The sequence below is a fragment of the Vidua macroura genome, chromosome 3, assembly GCF_024509145.1.
Source record: "Vidua macroura isolate BioBank_ID:100142 chromosome 3, ASM2450914v1, whole genome shotgun sequence".
In the NCBI taxonomy this organism is placed as follows: domain Eukaryota; kingdom Metazoa; phylum Chordata; class Aves; order Passeriformes; family Viduidae; genus Vidua; species Vidua macroura.
Window position 1 is genome coordinate 16,684,888 of NC_071573.1, and position 25,597 is coordinate 16,710,484.

At 37.2% G+C, this 25,597-nt stretch overlaps 1 protein-coding gene across 1 annotated transcript in view; it reads left to right on the forward strand.

Moving 5' to 3' along the window:
• AKT3 (AKT serine/threonine kinase 3) overlaps window positions 1-25,597 on the forward strand; it is a 150,051-nt gene that overhangs the window by 47,605 nt on the left and 76,849 nt on the right. The window lies entirely within an intron of this gene.

The window sequence follows — 25,597 nt, forward strand, 5'->3', positions numbered from 1 at the left end:
AAAACCATGGGGAGTTCACCCCAGGACAGGAACACTGAGGAACTGATTACTTGAAATTGTGGAGGAAGCTTTGAATTTCTTCTTCAAGGAGTTTGTCTTCCAGTGCTGTCAGTCAGTGATTTGTCCACTGACTGTGAACCTGAAGGTGTGTGTTGCTGTGGGAAGGGGTGTCAGGCATGTGCCTTTCAGCAGTACTGTAAGCATGGCTGAAGACTCTGAATATTCACGGTAACAGATTGGTGCAGGGTTTATTTATTTATTTTTGTCCTCAGAAACTTGCTTCTGCTTTTTTTGAGCTTGTGAAATTCATCAGTTAAAGGGTTATTTTTCCATGGTCATACAAGGCCACCTTGATTATTTTGGAAGGTCATAATACTTATTTGAGGCAGAGAATGCCTCAATTTTATGTTATGGAAATTTGATGTTTTGGCCCTGAGGCACTGTTTATGTTAATGTTGATGCAATTTCAATTACTGTTCTGTGAGATCTGAGAGGTTCTTTTACACACTGACTTAAGAAGCATTTTGCTCATCACTTAATTAAAAGGGAAGACTTCCACAAGACCTCAACAGGCTGTGAATGTGGAAGAGTGAACATGAGTTAAAGATGTGTCATATAAAAGCTAGAAGCTTCAGAGAATAGCTCTGATATGAAATGTGCATAGAGTGTTTTGTAGACATCTGTGGCAGAAGTACTGGAATCCTGAATTAAAAGTTGGGAGAAAGATTTGAGAATATTTTGTCTAAGTTTTATGTAGGGATATAGCTGTGCAATTCCTTTTCTGGTCAGGAATTAGGATGTACATTTTGAAATATGGGGAAAATTAAGATATTATAATGAAGGAGATGGACTGAAAAAAACCCAAATTGATTAAATTCTTTCTTATAAAGACAGCTCTATAGCCTAGTTCTCATTTCAGTATTTTTAATGCAATTTTAAAAATACATCCATGTATTTATAAATATGACACAGAATTTTGTTTTATCAATTACGTAAGTGTTACTCCATACCAGTTCTCCCTCTTGCTCACAGTAACATTTAGAATGAATGAATTACTGTAGGTAAAATAAAGGAAAAATGCAACCTCCTCCTCAAGATCATATGCCAAAAATATATCACAGTAAGTTCTTACTGTAGCTGTACAAGGAAGAGGTTGCAAGTTCAAACACATATTAGCAGCCTTTCTCAGTGGGAGATATAGCCTTAGTTTCAGTGAAACTGTTCCCTTAAATATCTCTTTAATTTGTGATATTATCTGACAAGTTAATGACCAATTTTGTATTTTTTCATTAATTTTTGAACTGTAATGTCTAAAATTAAAATGCCTTGTAAAAATCAATAGCCACACTCAAATTCTTCTTCATCTTATGTCTGGAATGTATGTTAATATCCAGTAATGTGGGTTCTCACTAAGCCTTCATGGAATCGGTAGAGTAATATCTTGTACAAAATTTAGTTGTCTTCATCATACTGAAAAGTAAGGTATCGTTTCCTTTGGGGTTAATTAAAGATGCTTATGTGTAAGAAAAATTCAGTGTTTAAACTGCAATTTCCCATGAGAAGAGCTGAAGCTTAAAATGCCAATTACAATGGAAAGGTGGTAAAATAGGGAATGTAAATTATAGTTTATTAGATTAGATAATTGTCTCAGCTCATAGTTTTAGCTAAATATTTACAAAAAATCTGGCATTCACAGTAGGGCTCATAAGACAAAGATTTCACTGTTTACATTAAAAGCAATAGTAAGGAGAAAAATAACATTTTGTGTAGCTACCAGATAATTGTGTCTGCCTCCAAAAGAAGAAACTATGTGAAAGAATGGAAAAGAAGTTACTCCTTCCTTATAACTCCTGATAGTGATAAATCAGAAATCCATTTCTATCTTATAAGATCTCTTGAAAATATCAAAAGAAGAGTATTTCAGGGTGTTTGTAACAAATCCAGGCAAGCAGCATTTTGAGTGCATTTTGACCTGCTTCATTGTTTTTCATGATTTGCAACAAAAAATACAAGCTTTGAGTACAGAATATAGGACTTCTTTGAATGGGGACTCATAGGAAAGCTGGAGAGTCGAATAATATAGAGCCTGTACAGTAGGGTTAGTCTGCATGTGCCAAACTGGAATTATTTTGTTTTTCACTATGAATTTTCATTAATCTTGTTAATTGAATTTTGGATATTACAGAATCACAGAATTGTTAGGGTTGGAAGGGACCTCTAGAGATCATCCAGTCCAACCCTCCCAGCCAAGGCAGGCTCACCTAGAGCAGGCTGCACTGGACATGCCTAGTTGGGTTTTAGGTATCTCCAGACAGGGAAATTTCACCACCTCCCTGGGCAGACTGTTGTAGTGCTCTGCCACCCTCAATGGCAACAAGTTCTTCCTTGTATTGAGATGGAATTTCTTGTGTTTTGGTCTATGGCCATTGCTCCTCATCCTGTTGGTGGGCACCACTGAAAAGAGTCTAGCACCATCCTCTTCACACCTGACTTTGAGATATTTATATGCATTAATGAGATCCTTCTTAGGCTTTTCTTCTCCAGACGGAATGAGCCCAGCTCCCTCAGTCTCTTCTCATGATGCTCCAGACCCCATGTTGTCTTTGTGGCCTCTGTTGGATCCTCTCCAGTAGCTCCTTGTCTTTCTTGAACTCTGGAGCCCAGAAATGAGCACAGCATTCCAGAGGTGGCCTCACAATGGCTGAGTAGAGGGGCAGGATCATCTCCCTTGACCTGCTGGCCACCAGATGCACCTCAGGATGTTTATTTGATTTGACTTCAAAGTACAAATAATTTAGTCTTCATCACTACCTGTCCACTAGGAGGTTGAATTTCACTGGTGATGCAGGGAATGAAAGTAAGACTTGAGAGCAAACTGAAGTAAAACATGAATATTTTTCTTTCTGCTTTAAATGAAATGCAATGACAATTGTACATGAAATGGTCTTCGCCCAGTGTGACACTTAAAGTAAAGGACCATGTTGTTGGCTGTGTTTCTTAGTCTCTTAAGCTCACAAAAGTAGCCCAGACAGTTTGCTGACCTCAGATGGACCTTTAAGTCTCTGACTTGTCAGACAAGAAGGGCAGCACTCTTAATTGGCATTCAGATCACAGGCAGGCACTGGGCTCAGTGCATAGCCAAGTACTGCTTTAGGATTTAGACAAAGCCACTCTGGCAAAACATCCCAGTTGTCAGGGTAGCTGGCTGTTTCCTAAAGAACTGTTACATAATGGGGAGACTGAGAAAAGCTTTAGGATGCAAATTTTTTTTAAAGTAAAAATTAAAAAAAAACGGGGAATAAAGAAAGTGGCAGTAATTTGTGAAAAGAAACATCCCCCCTCTCCTCGGATGATCTCATTCATTGTTTCTTCCTTCTGTTTAACTTCTCAGGGTCATAAATGTAGTTTGCTGTTTAAAACCGTAGTGATGTCATTGCAAAGGTATTTTGTGGAAGTGGGGAAGGGAATTATCTGGAAGTATTTGGGAATCAACACTTAGAGATTTATTACCCTTACTAGAGGTCAGCTATTTGCATTTCTTCTTCTTTGTGCTTAGTGTAATGTAAACTGGGAATTCAGCTATAGAGTGAGTGTTTACATTTGAGACATCCCGTGGAACAGAAGCGAACGTTGTGTTTATTGCTACAGCTGCCTTCTCCAGTGAAATCGTGATCTAAAGTCTTGCTGGTCCCAGGCCAGATTTCCAACCTGCCCCCTGTGCTGATCCCCTACACAGTGCCAGGGTTTGACACTCCCTGGTACTGTTTCTCCCTGCAGCCTCCAGCATGACATCAGCCCCAAGCGTTGCTCCCAAAGCCACTCACAGCCCCTGCCTGTGCTGGGAACGGGAGAGAAGAGGAGGAACTGCTTTGCGCTGCCTTGGGGCTGTGACAGTGAGCACCACAAAGAGAGTGGCTAAAAAAGGGTACTGTGGTCAGAATGGTGCAGGGGACTCTGATCTCCATCACAATATGCTTACTCTGCCGTGGGTGTTTTGGTGTAAGCAAATTTCGTATAGTCCGCCTTAGCTGTAAATATGTTACAGTGGTTGAGTTATTACATGTCCCTGTTTAACAAAATACTTTTGAAAATGTACTTATTTAAAATATTTGGCAAGTAGTGCTCTCTTTGTTAAACAACAAAGCAGTTGATTAGGGTACTGTCACCCAGTCCACTGAAGAAAGATTTCACAGACTATGTATGTTTTCTGTAAGCTTATGATCTTTTATGTTTTGGGGATTATTTTTTTCCAGGAAATTAGGATGAACATCAGATATGGAGGCAGCCAGAGAATACAACTTACAGCACATGTTCTTGTAGGGAGAATGTGTTCTTTCTAGAAGCTTGGTCTGTGAGGAAGGATGCTGTTAGGTGTTTGAGCTATCTTTACAGAAACACTTAAATGTGACTAACTTAATTTCTTACCAAGACACTGAATTGCATTTGCTAGCTGGTTTGTAAACAACACTTTCCCCATTGCAGCAAATAATTAAAAGGAGTGAAAGACAATGAAAGATCAATTTGGGAAGTCTGAAGCAATGGTAATATAGTTAACAATATCAATAACCATGCCCAAAACATGTTGGCAGTAGCCATAACTCAAATCTCCTATGGCTATGAGGGCATGCCAAAGTAGCCTGCCACTATTCCTGTTCCTCTAGTTGTGTTTCATGTGGTTTGTTGGTGCCCATGGGCAGGGTAGTTCACTGGTCCCAGTTGCCAGGCCTGTATGAACAGTTACAGCTTTAGTGGTCACCCTTATGCAGGCTTTGGTGCTCCGGAGTGTTTGCTTTGAACACTGTGTTGTGCACACCAGATTGTTTCTGGCAGCCTTTTTGCTCCTTTGTTCACTGCTAGTTATTTCTGAACCTGGGGGGTGTCTCCTCCCATTAGCTAGGCCTTTTAGCTTGCTCTGTCACCCAGTCTGTGAGCTGCAGCTCCTCTGTTGCTTTGCATCTCCTATCATATCAGCCCTAAATGTTTGATTTTTGCAATAGACAGTCATGTACTCAGCCTGTATGGAGCTCTTGCCACAAAAGGGGACTTTCTGATAAGAGGCTTTCCTTTTCTTACCAACAATTAAATTCTGACCTCATTAAAACTTTATCCAAAAGTTTATCCAACAAAACTTACAGGCTACGACTGTGGGCTACTTAATTTGGGGAATGTTGAGCACTGCTTGATTCCTCATGCTTTTTCTGATAAATACTAAAATTTCTCTGGCATTGTAAGTTAGTTCTCTTAAACAAGAACACTTAAAAATAATATGAGAAATAGACACAAGGGCTGTGTAGCTGTGATATGTTGGCTCGTGCTAGTCACCTTTTCATTCCTGATGGTAGCTAACAAAATACTCGTAGAGTCCTGAAAGGAAGGGCTGATTGTCCCCTTCATATTTCATCCTGCTTGCTTACCTGAGCTTTTGTGGCTGGTCCTCTCTGAAGTTCCTCAGTCTTTCTGAGGAAATCCAGCAGTCAGATCTGACCTTCTCAGATCTAATGCATGTGTAACCACTATATACTGTCGTTCAGAGAGAGTGTAATATTGAAACAATACTCCTGTATGACACTTGTTAGTAATGCTAGCTGAGAACTTTAGCTTGATGCAAAAATATCTGTCCTTTTCATTTAACCAACTCTTTCTAGGAGGATCTCAGCTTTCATCAGCATACATGCAAAAAATGAAAAATCTGGATGCAGAATTCATGGAAAAGGTTTTTTTAAGAGAAGAATGTAATGAAACAATAAACCAGAGATAACTGTAGCGTTATAAGGCTGAGAACGATCTCCTGTTAAAATTATGTTTCTTTCTTTGGAGCCCATGGCTGACTATTATTTTTATTTTTTTCCTTGACTGATGCACTTAAACTTAGCAATTTCAAAGCATTTGTTTAGAATGTTGCCATATTGATCTCATATGCATGCTTAAATTTATGTCCTGTGTTGAAGTAAATATAAATATAAGCATGGATTTTTCAGGATGCCAATAGTTTGTAAACCTTTAATATTTTAACAAATACTGCACATTTCTTTGCAAATGCAAAGATAGTGACTTCTGTTGTATACTCTTCTTTAACTCTGTCTTATAACTTTTACTTGAAACACTGGAACACTACATACTTGTGTAGGGAAATGGGAAACCAGGCTAACCTCCTCCTTATGTTGGAATTCAATACACTATTTCTCCTAATTAGTTGCCTTTGAGTCTCACAAAGAGTCTTAAACAAACAAACAGAAAGTGGATGTGTCTGCATGTAACTTTGTGTGGTGATATGAATGAGTAGTGAACACCCTTACAGTCTTTTCTATTCAGCATATAGCTGAATTACTTGACAATAAAATAACGGAACCATATTTGCGTATCTGCTTGGAGCTGTTGAAGCATTTCACAGCTGTTTGTTCCCCCCTTGCAACCTCTTCTTGTAGTGACAGTAGAAGTTACTGTTCCCATCAGAAATTCTGTAACAAGTTACTAACTTTTACCATGTTTTACTACAGAATCAGGAGATTTAGCTTAAACTATTACATACCAATTCATGTGATGAGATGGAGAGATTAGCTAAGCTAATATCTGTCTCTCCCTAGAAGGGCAAAGAGGGGCCTGCTAACTGCAACCTTTACATGTGCATTTCAGCTACGTCTTCTGGTGTAGCTGTGTTCATCTAATCAAGCAGTGTTGGTTCAGGGAATTAATCTGGCATAAAAGAGGTACCCCTTACCAAAAAAAATGCATAACTGCTTTGATTTTACTGCAGGTTGGATGAATAGTGGTGTTGATGACATGCAGTGTTTGCATTTTTTCAGTGGCTGAGTGCTACTGTATTGTGAAATTTGATTTTGGATTATTACACAGTGAGAGCTAGGAACACAAATCACAAAGATGACCAATACAAGACAACATTAGAGCTGTTACTGTACATGAAAGGCTTAAATTAACTGAATCTTGTGTTTCTTCATATTTGAATGTACAGCCTGTAGATACAGTAATACTTTTTTTTTTATAACTTACCAGATTTTTCTGTTTGTTAAAAAAGAAGCAGCATAGACAACAAATAGTTTGTGTCATTGTGGGGATTGCTTGTACAATAGAAGTTGTTGGGTTCACTATATACATCTTTTCCATAAGAGCTAATAGAGTATAATGAGAGTACCTATTGGTTTGCTGTCCTCTGGGCTTCACAAAGGATGGTGTTTCTGGAAGAATCCCAAAAGTTAGCTTTTTCTGGAATTTTCTAGACAATGCTTCCTGCCCTTTCAAAAATTATTTTAAAACTTTTTTTTTATTTTGTAATATTACAACTCTTTATTAATCTTTTTGGTCATTCTTTTGGCTTATGAGGAAATAATTTCTCTGAATACCATGTGTATTGCTTGGCTGGCCCAATACAACTGAAGAATTTTTATAATTTCCAGCTGAGCAGAAGTTGGTGGGAAGAAAGTAGTGGTGATTAAAAATGTATAGAGCACTCTTAATCACCCAGCATGGATGTCCAAAAAACCAGAAGTCTTCTGTTACAGATGGTAAAAGTATTATAAGGACCTCAATGTTGGTGGAGGATGTCAAATAAACTGGTCAACAGTTGACTGTCTCCAGGTCTTGGAAGGGTGCTGTGAGATAGATTTTCTTATGCTGATCATAGATTTTCCTGTCTGTTTCACCAAAGGTAAAGGAGCCTTTTTCTTCCTGCTGCCTGTCCTTCTTTAGCACTGTGTACTTATCATCTGTAGCCCTTCCTCCCTGCAATGTTCTTACTCCCTGAGAAGTCCTAGTCTTAGCTTCTTGAGCTTTTCATTTGCGGGCAAAAAAAAAAAAAATAAATTCCTCAGCAGGTGCTGAATATGAAATTATTCAGTTCAGTGGTTAAAATCTGGCAAACTGCAAGGTAGGAGAGTTGGATTTTAGCTATCTGTAGGTGGCACTACCAGGCTTGTGAAATTAACCCATTATGGTTTGACGTTGGAGAAGGCCACTAGACTTGTTCATCTTGAACTCATTTAGAAATGTATCAGTGTGGTGAAGTATTTGGAACTGCTGAAAGCTAAGCTGTGTAGATGTCATGAAAGGCTGAGATAGACTAGAAAAATGTTTGAACACATAATATTAATAAAATTAAAAAAGAGGTAGAGGTGCTTTGTAAGTATTTTGTATTCATTAAATGGAAGGAAGTATGTTTTAATTTTTAATAATAATTAATATTTTTTAAAAAACACTTACTTGGAACATATTAGAATGAGTAGTTGTCTGCAAGCAAGAATCTTCACCACCCATTGTCTGATAGGACTAGAAGTAAAATTCTTGTTATTAAAAATAACTCTTGTGTGTTCCTAGGGACATTTCTGTAAAAAAGGGAAATCCTGAACATTGAAGGTTTACTATTTTTATGGTGCTATTTTGGTAATTGTCCTTGTTTTCCTATTCATGATGAGTGTGAGATGAATGACCTGACAGTTTTAGGGCTGTTAAGTTATTTAATGCCAACATCATCTTTTAACTAGTGGCACTTTAATGACAAGTCTGAATTTAGCATAGGGCTTGCGGAACTGAGAGGATGGCAAACTTTAAGCAGGAGGCTAGAACCTTAGCTTCACTTTGGTTTACAGATTGCAACCGACACAATACTGAACAGGTATAGGAAAAAACCCCACCAAAGTGTAGGAAAACAGCTAATTATAGTAATTGCAGCTGGTTTCAAAGTACTTCTAACAGTTTGTGCATAATGCTTACTTGAAAGCATCAAATGGGCGCTAGTTGTGAAATAGAACACCTGTTTGTTGTTGAGCATGTGTTTATGCAGATGATTTTTGTTGTCAAAGCACCTTGATGTAGAGTAGTCCTGTTTACATTTACATTCTCCCCAAAGGATTAACAGTGTTCTCTCAATAAATTTACAGTCTATTCTCCTCTCAAAGGCTGCTGTTTGGAGGGTGGTGTGAACAAGGCAACAAGTGCTTGCTAATCACTTGAATATACATAATTAGCGACAGTCTGGTGCACTGGAGCCTTTGTACAGCCACAGCAATACTGATTGGCAGCAGCAGATAACAATAGTCATGGCAAGGTGGTATTTGTTGAATATTTGAAGGTGTTTTTCTTTTATATTTGCAGTAGGCATTTTGAGTTAATTACATCATTATTCTGGAACACACTATGTTATTTTAATGTCAGAGTTAAAGATGAGTCATGTGGCCTGTTGTACACAAAGGAATAAGTCCTTTAGTAAATCCTTTACTTCTTTTGAGACTAAGATGGATTCTTCTTTTCTTCCTTCATAATTCTATAAGACTAAGATGGGTTCAAATGTTTTTTCCTTCTAAGTTTTATATAACCCAAAGTCAAACTGGAAAGTATGACTAAAAATTTGGGAGATGAATGTATGTGATGATTGTATTCAGCAGTGATTAGTCTTACAACTGACTCTCTGACAGGTTCAGTACTTTGGAAAACAAACACAAAATCATTGATGATAAAATTTATGGGTGACATAGACAGTAATTAATAAATAACATTGGGAAAATTATTTGGATTGCTTTTCATGTTTGTTATGTTCAAACAAAATGTGTTTTAATATGGCTAAATGCTTAACATCAATTTAACTAAAGGGAGAAAACTACAACAAGTAGACTATGAGCATCTAGAAAATCAGATGAGTCACTGTGTATTTGGCAAGGTTAATTTGTATGAAATTCATCAAATTTCCTCTTATTGACAAGGTAGCAGTCTTTGTGTATAGGTTGGAGGCTTTGAATATTGTATCTTGGATTTATTCAGACTTCTGATATTCTGTGAATTACGTTTTCATAAGGAAAAAAGGATTCATGCATTAGATGAAACAACTGTGAGGTTTGTCTGTAAGAGCAAAACTGTTAGAAGACTGTGCTGAATAATTAAAGGTTCCATATCAAAATAGAAGTAAATATGGAGCAGAATTTGTTAGGCTCTTTCCTGACTTCTGCCTAAGCAGTACTTTCATTGATGTGCTGAGTAATAGCAAAGAAAATGGTTCATAATATTTCGAGGTGTCTCCAAAATGAAAAGGACTGCAGGTGTGCTGAAGGATGGGGTTAGAATTCTGAATGGTATTGCTAATGTGGAGACGTGGTTTGCGTGAGGAGCTGGAAGCTGTTCAGGGGGATCAAGTTTGACATGCACTCTAGAATGATCTTTAGAAAGAAGTTAATGGAGGATGAGTGGCTAGATAAGAAGCTCTTCAGAAAAAAAGTCCATTAGGTACCATGGATGACAAACTGTGCATTAATTATATCTTGCTGTTGTGAAGAAGGCAAACACGAGTGCATGATCAGGGATAGAACCTGTGAGATGAATCTTTCTGCTCCATTGGGCACTTAAGGTCTTAGTTGTACAAATGCATCCATTTCTGGGTGCTGCAGTTCAAGATTATAGACTGTTATACAGAGATCAGTAGTGAGAGAGATCAATGATTTAGGGACCTATGAGTATAGGCTGAATGAATTGCAATTACTGAGGTTAAATAAGAAAAGAGATAATATGATGTGTTCTTCATGTGCACACTGAGAAAAGAAATTGTGGTTTTAAATTGTTGCAATGCAGTTTGAATTACAAACCAGGAAACCTTTTTTGAAGTAAGCATACCATGAGAAATAGCCAAGTGAGTCGTACCAATGGCCCAGCTAGCTCAGCATTCTGTCTGCTGTGGTGGCAGAGGATGTGCTATTTAGAGAGAGCTTGCAAGTTTGGCCCATTTCTTGCTTCTCATTCCCCTTGCACTTTCCTAGTGTTCAGAATTGTTGCATTAGTAATGTTAGATGGCATATCTATTGATGTGTTTCACCCAGGGCCCTAAGTATTGCAATGTGGTGTTTGGTGAATAGCAGTTCTGCACTTACCTACTGCCTTCATGATTTTGTAAACTTCAACCTTTTCCTCTCCAAACTAAAGAGCTCCTGTCTTTTCATCCCGTCTTAGAAAAGGTGGCTGTTCCAATGCCTGGATCACTTTGGTTTCCTTTCTCTGTGATTTCTAATAATTCCACTACATTCTTCTTGAGACTTGGAGACAAGACTGTGCAAGGTAACGAAGATGCGGGCACTGTGCTCTGGATCAGCAGAACAACATCCTTTCTCTTGCTCTCAGTATCCTTTCTGACATGCCCAACGTTCCATCAGGTGTTTTTTTTTGGCTGTTGTTTACATGCACTTACTATGTCATGGAGCTGTCAATGATGAATCCAGGACTCAAGTAAAGTATAATTTATGATTCTAAAGTAAACATTGTTAGGCATAGTTTGTTTTATTTTTTCCTAGATACATTACCTCACATTTATGTATCCAATGTCTAGTTTTCATCTTTGCCCACTCAGTTTTGTGAGATTAGATCCTTCTGTTCTCCTATGCCATAGATGTGGCTATTGACTATTGTCTACAGTGTAGTATCATCTGTAACCTATAAGATATCTCAGATCACACCTCTGTCCAGGTCATTAAGGAAGATATTGCTGATTGATTGCTGGAGGACCTCCTGACTCTTTCTTATGCTGACATATTTTATCATCTTTCATTTTCCTCCCTATTTAGGTAGCTTTTCATGCTTCATACTGATATTTTCCCCATAATCACCTTTTAACTTTTCCTTTAAGACATTCCAGTGGACCTTGGCAGGGGGAATGGGAGAGAGCTAGGAAGGGAGAATTGCTTTATTTTCTTTCTAGTTACGGCAGCCATTTTTTCTGGCCTCAATATTTTCATTACTATTCTGCTTCTTTGTACGGTCTTTTGAGATAGTTTTTTGCCTTTTTAATAACTTTTTTTCTTATTTTTACCTATATTTTTCTGTTAATGATGAATACTTGCATATCAGATTTAACTGGGCAGCTTACTTCCACCCCAGTGCTAAGCCCACTTGTGAAGCTGGGAGAGGGAGAATCTTGTACTTGAAAAGAAATATTATTTTATAAACAATAATAGCTACAAGTAATAATAAAGCAGTTTTCATCCTGTTTGCAGATTCAGGGGGATTTGTGGACTACTTTGGAAGAGTGTACAAAAGCTTACTGAAAAAAAACTAATGAAATTGTCCAGGGTGTACATAGCTTTTCTTTTGATATTTAGGACACTATGTTTCTGCTGGAAAATGGTAGAGTTCCATGAACTGAAAAAAATTGAAATCTATTATATGAAATAAAATATTTGAGTTCTTAAATGCTTGTAATTCTTGATAGTTTGTAGCCAAGTAATGCAGAAAATGGTTTCCTTGAAGCTTTTCAAGATGCATAGTAAGAACACTGAGAAGTAAATTAGCATAGGGAATGTGAATTCATGGTTCCATTCCAGTTTCTCTTTTAATATTTAATATTTAAATGAATATTTACATGCCAGAGAGAAGAAAATAGAGAAGAAAAATGCTAGTGTTTTCAGCATTGGAGAGAATGCCTCTAGAACTTGAGATTCTGAGAGCCTGTGTGGTTATTGAGGAATATGGGGTTGCCTTGCCATGAGAAAGAACCTCAGTGCAGAAATGTAAGTAGCAGCTTAAAGAGCTCTGTGACTGAAGGTTGAATTCAGTTGTATTCAGAACCAGGATGAGGATGATTAAGAGAAAGACTGAAAAATTTTCAGAAGAATATTTTGATACCATTGAATCATAGTGGATTTGGGTAGATAAGCATTTAAAAAAAACAAAGTTTTTTGCCAGTACCTGCATAATGGGAGAAAATTCTGTCACCTGTCTTTTTTGAAGAACTCATACTGAACTGATGAGAAGTTCCTGTTCATCTTAAAATATATGATGCCATGAATAAAAATCATAAAACGTCCTATACAGATTTGCACATGAGATGCTCAGATTAGCACTGAAATGTAAATTTGGTGAGAATTTGTCCAAAACTTGCTCAGAGTGTTATTTTAATGAAACAGTAAAAAATCCAGTTGCTCTTTGCTGAAGTCCCCCCTGACATGCTGTTTGAGAAACACTGCATTAGTATTAAAAGATAAAATTGTTGAAGTTTCTGGTGTGTTTCATGGTCTTTCTTGGCTGGGCCCTGCTTTTGCCACAAAGCTTGGCACTTTCCTACAGAGTATCATGGAAAGTTAGAACTCTTTTACTGAATGTGGAGTGTCTGCATAGCTCAGTTGCTGTGGTTTTTTGTTCTCTCATTGTATTGTTAAACCCATTAGGTCCACATTTTTCTAAGTGAAGGTTCTGATTCATGGTAATGAAGTAATTTCTTCATATTGTTTTGACATATTAAGTAAATGGAGTTCTTTAAAGTCACTGTAAAGGCACTTTCTTTGGCGTGCTTTGTGTTCTTGAGTTCAGAATACAAATGTTGTCTTTGTGGTGGCACGATTACAGATGTAGGGAGCTAAAGGTGTTGTGTAAGTCAGTTATTTTTTTTCCTTAAGTGAAAGCAGGACTGTCACTATTTTTGCACTTTCACCTAAGGAGCAAACTTGCATGAAAGATGAAACCAGGCAACAGTAGCATCCTTTTACTACCGGGAAAGACAGGGGAAACAAGAAGCTGTTGGTGTCTGCCTGGCTTTTTGTACAATCAGCAGTAGGTACACATACAGCCCTCCCACTTGTTAGTCACATAACCAGGTCCTTTAGGCAGATGTCCGTTCACTCTGTCATGGAGAGAGGGAAGTTTTGAAAACAGTATCTAAAAGATTATTGAATTTTTATATCTAATCAGATCAAATGGTGTACTGCTAATGAAGGGGGAGGTTCAAGTAGATCCTTCCTGGAACATAGACCCCTTGATACCTTGAGATGAATTCAGAAAGAATATGATTTGCCAGCTGATGGGGTCAGTTTATCTGATCTTGCTGGAAGCTGTTCTAGTTCTGCCTTGCTCCACCTCTTCTTTTTTTTAACCTATTGGGCTAGTGTGCTGCTCAAGTGGCAATCAGACAAGGAACACCACTGGGCAGCAGGACTGGAAGGAGGAGGAGGATGAGGAGGGGGAAGAGTTTCTCATCAGCTGGATCAGCTTGAGGTGTTGTCACAGGGAGGAGTAGAAGGCTTAGACAAACTTCATTAGAGAAGCCCTTTGAGCTGGAGGTGCAGGCAGAACTCCCTTGCGTTTTTAAATTCCCTCATAGAAAGGGGTTTAAATTAAGGTAAATTTTTCCTTAGCCTCAGATATTGTCAGCAGTTTAAATTTAAGGAATTATAGAGGTGTGATTAAATCACTTTGTCCTGCAGGTTTTAATGATGGCAAATCAGATATATTTATAAAAGATGAGCTATTTATTGTAATACATGAACAGATAGAAGATCTTAATCAGAACTACTACACAGTATCAAAGCTAAAAAATACTGGTCAACTATAATATAACATAAACAATGTAGTGCACTATATTAAAGAAATTATGTTAAAGCAATTATATTACAACTAGTGAAAGAAACATTAAGTGGAGATTTTAATGTATCTCACCACACTCCAGGCATGAGTACTTCTCTTTCTTTCTCTCAATACCTGGGAAATAACTGTAGAGAGGCATCCCAAACTCCACAGGAGAAACTCCAGACATTTCAAGAAAGGGATGTGGAACAGTCTAGCTTGTATAAAAGCAGACTGGACTTTTATAGCATAAAGAGGTTGACCTGCCAGTCACAGGCCTCCAGGTCAGTTTAGCAGCTTATCTGTCAAGTCTCACTTCAAAGGGACAGATGTGTGTTTGAAGCTGGTAAACCAGGCCGGCCTTTTAGCATATTCAGCACCAAAAAATACCACGATGGTGCCATGGTAGCTCCCCATAGAGAGCTTGCATTGCTTTGTCTTCTGACCAAATTCCAGGCCAAGCAGATCAGCTTTTTCAGGGCAAAGCATCCTGCTACAGATTTGGGGAAAAAAATCACCTGGAATACACTGAAGGGTTTTGTTGGAGCTAGGGGAGTCTAAAAATCAGGCTTGTTTCAGAATCTTGTGGAGGCCTAGAGTTTTTCTGTAGCTTACTGATCACTGATCCCTTCACACATGTTCTTCTGCTGCTGCTTACAAAAATGGTAAGTCCATTGGAGAACAGCAAGATCTCTGGGAAATGTTTCTCCCCTTAATCATGGATTGTCTGAAGAGAGGTTACTCTCTGCAAATGAATAATCATATCACTAACTTTCAGTCATTCCCTATCAAACTGTTATCTGCTGTTAAAAGACCAAGCTGTCACTGAAAACTCAATATTATTAAATATTAAGACTAAATATGCCTAATGTACCTAAACGAAATAGTCAAGATATAAAATTTAACTGAATTAAACTGTAGACATTCAGAAGAAAAGGTTTTGTTAAAACTGTTTCAGCTCTGCTGCTGATGCTTGGCGTTCTTGTGTGCACACTCAGTAAGAAGAAGTGTGGAAGTCTCTTGGAGGAGATGAAAAATCTGTGTCGCTTCTCCTGATGTGGAACCTGTATTCCCTGGTGAATGTCAGCATGGAAAAATGCATCAGCATCATAACGGGCTCTCAGCTGCAGCACGGCCCCAGGAAGACAAAGCAGCGTTTTACCTCTTGGGATTAACAAACATGTGGCAGCTTTGGTAGTGCTGTTTGGTAGTCAGGTGATAGACTGGCCATATGTCCTCATACCTCATTCTGGCAGGAGAGTTTTTTTTTTTTCCCTCTTTGAAATTTGAAATAAAAGCATAGCTTTATTTGGTTGTCATTTGTTCTAGTTCTTATGTCACAGACATGAAATTCTAAAAGAGCTTTTCAGAAGTCCTGTACCCAAGTTTTTCTCACTCTAAGTATTGGAAAGGACATTCAGAAATTATTATAGAATTCATTGTAGATGACTTGCATCCTAAGAAACTTAGGCATCTAGTTAGGCTCTAAATAGGAAGATGGATGTTTAAGAGTTTTTTGGGCACCTACACAGCAAAAAATCCCTTCCCATAGTAGAGCTTGGTCCTTCTGACAGTGCCATGCTCCCAAATTGCATAGGGAAAAAAGAGAGAAGGACAAGGTTCTCTTCAGACAATTAAAACTTTCATCCAGGTGATTAAGAGTCCCCATCTGTCTCTGGGGTTTGGACCGGTGATGTGAGGATTTGACAAAAGAAAAATAATTGTTTAATAGTGTTTTGCAGTGGGGAGAAGTGGAAATATTACTGGCTTAAAAGTACCATGAAGTTAAAATACTGAATTTAAAAATAACTGCAAGCATAGATAAGTTGTGTTTTCTGTCTTGTAGTACTTTATCACTGGCATTTCAGTACTCTGAGGAGATAATTTGTGGATAATTTAAAGCAAATTAGAAAATATGAGTGTTACATTAGTGTAATGAAAACATCATTATCAAAGGCTGAAGGAAGCACTAAGTATGGATTTTGCCTCACTCTTACATAGTTTTCTATATCCATTACAGATCAGGTCTTTGTATTTCAGCTATTTAGATTTTACCTGATTTGTTATTTTTAAAGATAAATTTTTATTTCAGAATTTTTATTTTTTTTATCTTAAGGAATTCTCTAATCTGTTAAAATAAAAGCAAAACACACAACTACCTTCAATAAATGCTTTAATTATAATGGACATTTCTGAACCTTCTACAGACAATACCTGCTCAGATGTGACAGCATTTGTGACATCACCAGTACAGACTTGCACAAGGATTTTCAAGTCAGTGTTGTAAGTTTCCATTTCGTTTTTGCTAATTAGAGAATTGTGCTGTTTATCTTCCAGAGGGAAAAAAGTCACGAAAAGTGTATCAAATCTGTTTACTTAATTCAATAGAAATGCAAATATATTTTTTGAAAATTACAGTTCCTTATTGGTCCCTATTATTTTGGTGTCACAAATGTTAAATATTTGGTGCCAGTTAGTTATTGTATATATAATCAGAATTTCAGAAAAGCCAGATGTAGGAGGAGATTATCAGTGTTTTCTCATGTATGAAATTTCACTTCTGCATTGAATAAACTAATAGTAGAGTTTGCTGAGTAAGGTCATCCTATAAGTTATTAGACTGTTTTGGAGGCTAAGTCATTAAGCATTTTTCAGTAGTCAGATTAAGAATAAATTGTATTCTAACAGCAGAGAAACCACAAGATTGGTCTGTTAGTGAAAAAAAAAGAGTAACAAACTTCATCCTGCGCTTGGTGAGATAAATTTATATGTCTTATCTAGGTCAGTCATCTTTCAGTTCCATCTTGTGGCTGGATTTTTGGGAGTCATATTTTATAGCTGTGTTTTAAAAGTTTTTTAAATTACTGAAATGGATGCAAAAATTTTGTGCTAGTAAAATGGCAGGGCTAAAAATTTTGCATTTTTGCTTCTCAGTCAAGCTTTCTTATAATTAAGAGGCTGGAAAACTTGAAACAAAAGACTTTTTAACACCTCATTTGCCTGAATATTTATTGCAATTGTAATATAATAAAATAGTGCAAAATAAATTTAAAATATGTATATTAGAACTGAACTGTGTTATGGTTCTTATGGGGCACTTTTGAGCTGTTTTATTAAATTTAAGGCAGTGAAAGCTTTTAGAAATATGTAGAATTCTGAGGTTATAAATGAATTGGGGAGTTCTTTTTTTTTGCTTCTTTAATTTTAATCTGTAAATTTAAGAAAATACGGACCAAGTTGTTCTTATCATCTTAGCGCTACTGTTAGGAGAAGACATATTTCACAGCTAACTCAAAATTTCAATTTATATTGTGATCTCTAAGTTGCTAAGATTTCGTAATATTATTAAATTGTAATAAATATTTCACAAATACACATAGAAGTATTGCATTTCTAGCTTTTCAAATTGTGCATTTTATGTGATTTTTCAGTTATTTGTCAGAGTACAGAGATTTGTATAGTTTACACATTTTTAATTTATAATTTCTGTATATATGTGTAGAGTGACAGAGTATATTCTGATACATATGTCAGGATATAATTTGGTTGTATAGAATTTGCAATTGTATTAGGGAAATTCTTGGTTTGATAGTTTGTCAGAACCATCATGGCATCATCGCTTAGAGAAACTTGAATCACTTGAACCTGATTTTCTAGCTGGACTGGAAAACAAGAATTGCACTCACAAGGCAGAGCAGCAGTCTGATTAATTAGTAGTTAATCTTACCTAAGTTCATGCTGATTCCTCTTCTTCTTTGCATCTTTCTTGCCCCCAGCCAATTACTCCCATCTTTGCTTTGTGCTGATACTAGCTCTACAGTGAGGGACCTGAAATTGTTTTGATCTGGTCAAAACATTTTTTCTTGGGGTGTGCTTTTTTACACCTGTCTCAGCTGTGTGGGTGCCAGTGCTGGTGCAGTGGAGTGGGACATGGGACACACTGCATGCTTCCTTTGCAGCTGCTCCTCACCTTCCCAAATGGACTGCCCTGGTATTACTGTTGTTACTGGGTTTGAGGTGAACCAAAGTGGCCAAAGACTGGGACTTTGATTCACCATCAATACTGCTGGCTAGTACCTGATTTGTGATAGAACAAAAGATGCATAGCAATTAAAGGAAGAACATGCCTCTATTGAATGTTTACTCTGATTTCCTGATTGTGAGATTTTTATTCTTTAAGAAAAAGTGCTCACACACGTTTGGAAATGTGTCACAGCATTCAAAGAGAGGCTGGCTTTTCCTAAAGGTGCTGGTAGCATTGGGTGCTGAATTGGTGGAAGAGTGGCTGCATTGGCATGGTGCAAACCACTACTTTGGTGGTGAATTTATAGCATTCAGCTAGGACTGTGGATACAGAATATTTGAAAATCTTTTCCTGAGCTCTTCTGAAAATGTGTTCCTGTTAAATGGCTGATAGTCTGTTATTGGTCATTTGTGTTGTTAAACCCTTTTGTCGTAGTCCTTCCTTTGAAAGTGAAGCCTAATCCAGTCTTTCTTCACTCTTCTTCTCTTGCTTCTCTGACTGGTTATTTCTGTGTGTGTGTTTTGTCTCTGAAGCTCTTCTCTTGTCTTGTCATTTTTAAAAATTGTAGTTCTCATCAAAACTGTAGTTTATTCATTTACCTTGGAATAATATTTACAGTGTTTGTAAAATTCTGTAACTTTACAAATGAGAATATTTTCCTTTCTTCTCAGTGTTGCATACATAAGCAAGGGTTATATTAATTGTTCTTTAGTGGTTAATTTAAAACTAAACAGTGTGTGAGCATTTCAGGTTATTTCTGTAACTGTTTATTAATTCAAGCAATTCTTCACTGTATTTCATCTGGTGTTTCTCAGCTCACTGGCATAGAGTTGCCACTCTGAAATTCTTCACATTCTTAATAAACTCAAATAGTTTTACTGTCAGGTAGTACATGCAGTGGAACCCTAGATCGTTGTATATATTGACTGAACATGCTCCTAACAGAAAACTGTCAAGCTTCATGGATTGAAAGTTGAACATTAGGCTATGTAATCCTATTTTGATCTCATTTTACCCAATTTACTTTCTATGTTCTGTTCCACCACATGTGGGTTTTTTTATTCACACAATTAGTTTCTTTAAACTTATTAAAAGCTTTTCTTAAAAGATGAAATAAATTGTGTCAGTCTCTATCCGTTTTATTTTCTTGACATTCTTAAAGATAGCCCATATGATTGGCATCTTTTTTCTACTCAAAAGCAGTGTTGCCTTGTTTGTCTTATGTAAGTTTGTGTTATTTGTGTGATTAAAACTAGAATTTTAAACTGTTCTCTTTGATTGCTGTCCAGCCAAGTGACTTGAAATTTTCAAGGTCTTTTTCAATTTTATTTTTTTTACTTTTTTTTTTTGCCTTGGGGCTGTGGGGTATAATTCTCCATTTAGAATCCTTCAGTTGAACTGTTATTAGTGAAGGATAGCTGTTTTCTGCCTGTAGCTTTCACCTCACTTACAATTTCTTAGTAACTGTGGATGCATTCTGCCTAGTTCTGGGACTCTTTAGTACTTAACAGTCAGCCCCAATACCTCCTTTTTGATCTAGAGTGACTGAAATTATTTCTCTGTTACCTGAAGTAGATTCTGTTGTTGTCTTCTGAGGTAAAAACTAATAGAAAGAAAACATTCTGGTTTTTTGCAAGTGTATTATGCTCAGCTGTAGACTTCACTTTGTCTCTGGGTAATTTTTCCCCAAATTTTCAACTCCTAATTGTTTGAGTTTTTTTATTTCCTCTGCTTGAAAATTCACTACATCTTATTTTCTGAAAACAGCACTTTAAGATTGATTAATTTTGCCATTTCACTATAGTGTTTCTTTATGTAAAGAAACCTACATTTTCCCAGCTCCACTCAGCTGGTTCCTTATCTTGTGTGATTCCATTATGATTTGATTGTAAGAATGGGGTGAAAAACTGGAAGTATGTGCTAAGGAGCAAGGAGATCCTAAGGGCTGGATAGTATACTTTCCAAATTTTGCAAGTCCTTATGAATTAAGCGTTTGGTTTATTAACAATTATTTTTCAAAGGAAAAGAAGAAAATGGGGGTGGAGGTGAGGGAGTGGATTTGAAGTCTTTGTCTCCCTCCCGTGCCCTGTGTTGAAGTTCAGTTTCACCTTTAATTTACTGACTCGTTCCTGTCCATACAGATATGATGGAACTGAAATATTTTGTGGTTACTCTTAAATGGTTCTTGACTTAATTCCTCTACGGAATCATGGATGAGAAGAAAATACTTCCTGCTCATGTGTTTTTGAGCCAACAATATCAATTAGTGTCAATAAATTACTTCTCTGAACTTTATCATGTGTGTTATTTAGCCAGTTTGAGAGAAATAAAAAAAAGTCCTTGAAGTGGACACTATTTAAATTCGGGGGCATGGGATTTTCCAATTAATTGGATTGCTATGGTAGGCCAATATATTAAGCGCAGGCAGTTTTGCTGCTAATTACACACAACTTCTCTGGAGTATCGGATATTCAGATCCATTTTATGAATATGGTAGGGAGAATAACAACTGTAAAACAAAGCACTGTGCATGTAAGTGACTGTTAGCGTGTATTTCAGAAGGGATAAATGCTCACCATATGGTACAATTACTGTGTCCAAGTTTTCAAATTAGCTTCTCTCATCCTCCTTATTACTGTCTTTAAAAAGAGAGGAAAAAAACCCAACATGATTTATCTACTCTGCAGCAGAACTCTTGACGCAAAACAGCAGCCCAGTTCTGTCCAGTTTTTTTTTCCTAGCATAATAGAGGCTGTCGGACTTTTTTATACTAATTACTGTGTGAGCCTCAGATGAACCCCCTTCAATTCACAGGGCTTTGTTAAGGGAGGAGCTGTCAATGTGTCTGCCCGTTTGCAGCTGTGCTGTGGCTTTAGCTTGCTTAACATTATGCTGCTTTTTAGACTTGACAGAAGGGATTTTTTTTTTTTTTTTTTTTTTTTTTTTTTTTATTAAGGCAAAGCAGCCTTGTAGCGAAATGGTTTAAGCAGCTGCATTGTGGGGAAGCACAAAGAAGTTATTATTGTGTCTGTTTAGGGGGGTTGGATGGAGGGGGGAGATATTCGGCTGCTGTTGATGCCGATTGTTGACTTGCCATCTGCCAGATAGGGAGAAGAAAAAAATGACAGCTCCAGCAGGGTGTTCAAGAGGTTGTTTGGAGAGACGCATAAACATGTGCAGATGTCGAACTGAATAATGGCAAGAACTTGAGACGGTTTATGATGCTGCTGTTGTGTGTGCATATACAGAATGAATGTATGTGGAGATTTGGTTAGGAGGAGGGTACATATTAATTATCATTGTCCCCTACCGCCTCCTTTACTTCTGTTAATTAGTTCAGGAGTTTAATATCTTCCCTCCCTCCGTTGTTTATTCCTAAAAAGAGCCTTTGCTTGGAATAGGGAAGAAAACTTTTGATTTCTCCATGTGGTGTGTTTAAAAAAAACCAAAAAACCCAAAGCAACAACTTAGCAAATTTGGTACTTGTGGACGTAGAAAGAGTAATGTAGTTATTTCAGTCTCAGACATTTGGGGGACAGGTGCTTTGCAAGTTCTTACATAGCTTTGTCTGTCTACTGCAAGACTGGTACATTGCATACCCCTGCTTCTGCATCCTGAGCTTTTCTTATGCAGAAAGTGCCAATTGATGATTGTCTTGTATTATAGAGTATGCTAGGGGTTAGAATGAGATTAGCAACTAATTTTCTTTTTCTCTTGATCTTATTTTCAGTTCTTTCTCTGAAGGCAAGGAGCTGGTCAGGCATAACTTATATTTTCCTGTTTGACAGTTGAACATAAAATAAATTTGGATCGCTCCATAGGAATACAGTTTTCTTTCTTTCACTAAAATCCTTTCTTATTTCTTGTTCAGTGATTATGATGAGCTTCCAGGATACTGTGAAAGAAATGTGAGAAAGAGTATAAGCATAGAGGGAAATTAAGTTAGCCCAGAAAGGCTGAAAGCATTGTTATACAGGTGATCTCTTACTTAGAAGATAAAAGTGGAAATTTTAAAATAATGCATTTTTTTCTCTAATATTACATGACATTCAACATTCAGATATCTGCACTGAACTGAAAAATGGAAAGAGTGGTTGAGGTGCATTGTGGATATGGATTGCAGACATGTCTTCATGTTATCAGTATGTATCAGGGTTTTTTGGTCATTTACAGCATGACTTAAATATTATTGGAATGAACCTTATGAGTGCTTCCCACCAAGCCCTTACCAAAAGTCAGAGAACTCCTTTTTATTGTGTCTTCCATCTTAAATCTAATAAGCATCTGTAGGTTCTTGATAATAATAACTACTGATGGGAGCATTTCATGTGCCCTTCTTGTCATCGCTGTGGCAGAGTGGGAGGTGTCACTTTTGGATTATGTCAGTTTTAACTGAAAATTCAGGTGTGGTTGCCTCCTGCCCAAATACCAATTTCTGCATCTGAGCCTAGACAGAGGTCACCAGCACTGCAAATGGAGATTTGCTTTTTGCCTGTTAGTTGGGTTGTTGGTTCTTCTTCCTACAATTGTGATGTTTTATGTGCTCCATCACGGCTGGTGGGAAGCTCAGTTACTCTGGGCAGTGCTGCAAGTCTGCATATCATGAAGCACTTCATGCAACCCAGGGGATCTCCTGATATGTGCAGCAGTAATGGGGTGTTCCAGCTCAAGCACTTTGAGGAATGCTTGGGCTTATACTGATTTTTGCAAATGATACAGGCTAAGCAACAAAGCAAAAGGTTGACTTCAGTGCCGTGCCTTGAGGAAGAAATGTAGGTGAATGGTGTTGGTGCTGGCTTTTTGGTACCTAGCAAGGTTTGAGGCTAGGAGCACACCTAGTGACAAGGAGAAAGTTCAGAGGAGCTATTTTAAAATTATTGCAATGTGCCAGTTTTAAAAGTGAGACAGTTTGCTTTGTGAAAACATGCTAGCAAGTGTACCAGTTTTAAGGGGCGAAAAGTCACATAATTTTTGACAACACACGTATCTGTTAAAGAAACTCAGTTGAATGATAATGCTATTGTCAAACTCACCATATTCTTTTGCAAACAATGGACAGCTTAAAATCTCTTGTGTAAACTGGTGTTAGCTGTTTTACAAAATGCTGTAAGTAGATAATATGAAGAAGATGTTTAACTCAACTTGGCCACATGTAAAAAGCATTTGTGTTTTAATCATCTGACTTAATACATTTTTACCAAGTACATGAATTTAAATTGTTACTGCTGTAACAGACTGTCTTATTCACTGTAATTTATAGATTAATATTTGTATGCTTGTCCTACTCTTAAATATATTTTCAAAACCTGAAAAAGATCCTTTGGTCTACTAGCACTTAATAAAAGCAGAAGAAAAGAAAGTAGTATTTTTTCTGTTATACAAAGTACCACTTAATGCTGATAGTGCTATATAAAAAATATATAAATATTAAAAAAAAATTAAAAGTACTGAGAACATTAGCTATAAAAACATGTGAAATGATATTCAGAATGCTTGCATTTACACAAATACAGCTTAACACTGTTAAAAATAAAAAACTGCTCTGAAAAATATTTAAATAGTACAGGATTTTTGGGCTTTTATCCTATATTGCCTTGTTCAAGGGAGATATTTAGAAAATGTGAGCAGCATTGCTAAATCTTTCCAGAATACAGACCTTGGTTTTCCATTCCTGAATAGCAAGCATATTTAGAAAATATTGATCATCTTCGTTGCTCAGAGATGCTGATGCAATACAGGACTCTGTTGTTCCAGACAGCATGTGCTAATAGCAATTGCTATTTAATTTATTTATTGTTCTAATTCTTATCCTTCAAGAATGAAGGGGAAGTGAGAGTGATGTGGAAACTGGCAAGTTTTTCTTCCTGCTGGCTCACAATGGGCATGGTAAAGGTCAATTCTCAATTTGTCAGGATGTCAGCTCACTCAGTATTTCTGGTATGATTTTTTAAAAGGACAAAATTGCATGCATATGAAAATGAACATTTATTTTCCATGTGTTGCCAAAACATATTAGTACTTTTGAGTAGATATTGTAGATGCCCAATTTCAAAACTGCATTTATGAGTGAATAATGGTATGCCTGTCTCTCTGTTATTGAATACTTTCCTCTAGATTTTTTTTCATGTTTTAGAGAAAAGATTATTAATGCAACAAAAAATCGTTGAATAAATAGCAGGGGATGAATTGCTGCTGCATTTGTACAAGATAGGACAATGACTCACTCCACCAGTCATAATGAAAACACCATGGTGGCTGGTGATTTGAACCCTAGAACCCTGGAATATGTTGGTACATTGCATTCACAACCTGGGAGGGGGGGGAAGAAAACCCCACAGTAAGAACAGGGAGAATCTTCCCCTGGGGAGACTGGTCCTCCCTATCACTTTAGCTGCAGAGGTGCCCCTGAAACCATGGAGAACTGCTCTGTGAGTTCTCCCTGCCTGTGACTGCACCTCTGCTTGGAAGGAATCTGCTTTGCTTGGAGGAGCCCTTCTCCTTGGTCACTACTTAGTGCTGCTTCAGGAACAAAGCATCTACTGTTTGCCAGCTCTTCAGTGCATCTGGGCTGGCATGGAGGACAGAGGGCTGTCCCTGCTTTCCTCCCCCCTTGCTCAGCTGAGGCACTTCTGGAGCTCACACCCGAGGCTGCTCACTGCCTTCTGCAGAATATTTACATCTGTGGGGCTTTCCCTGGTTTCTGGCCACATACCTGTAAATAGCTGGGCATAAATTGAACAGTCTTCTTTCTGAGCTGAATTATTGAGATGTTGTGGACAGCGAAAGGTACTTGAACTTTCTCACCTAAACTTCCCAATTTGCAAGAAACTTAATGGAAACCTAACTGTGGTATAAGGTAATGGCCACATGTATCATGGAATGTTTCCTAGTTCTCAGCTGGGACTGGAAAAATTCATTTGTCTAATTCAAGTACAGATGTGCTCAAAATGTCATTCAGCATTACTGGGAACTGTGGGAAAACAGTATAAATAAATAATCACCATCTCACAGTGTAAGAGAGAATCAGAAAGTGGTAGTTCCAAATTCTGCTTTTCTTTGAACTGCCAGAAAATAGTTATGAGAGGGCATCTAATAAAAATACCTTTTAGAACACTAAGGCATATTAGGGAAAATCACAGTTTCATTTAAATTTTTACTATGCAATAAGATTTTGTAAAATACTTTGCTTAATATATTATTATATACTTACATTAGACTGAAGGACATAAATTATGAGGATAGGTATATTTT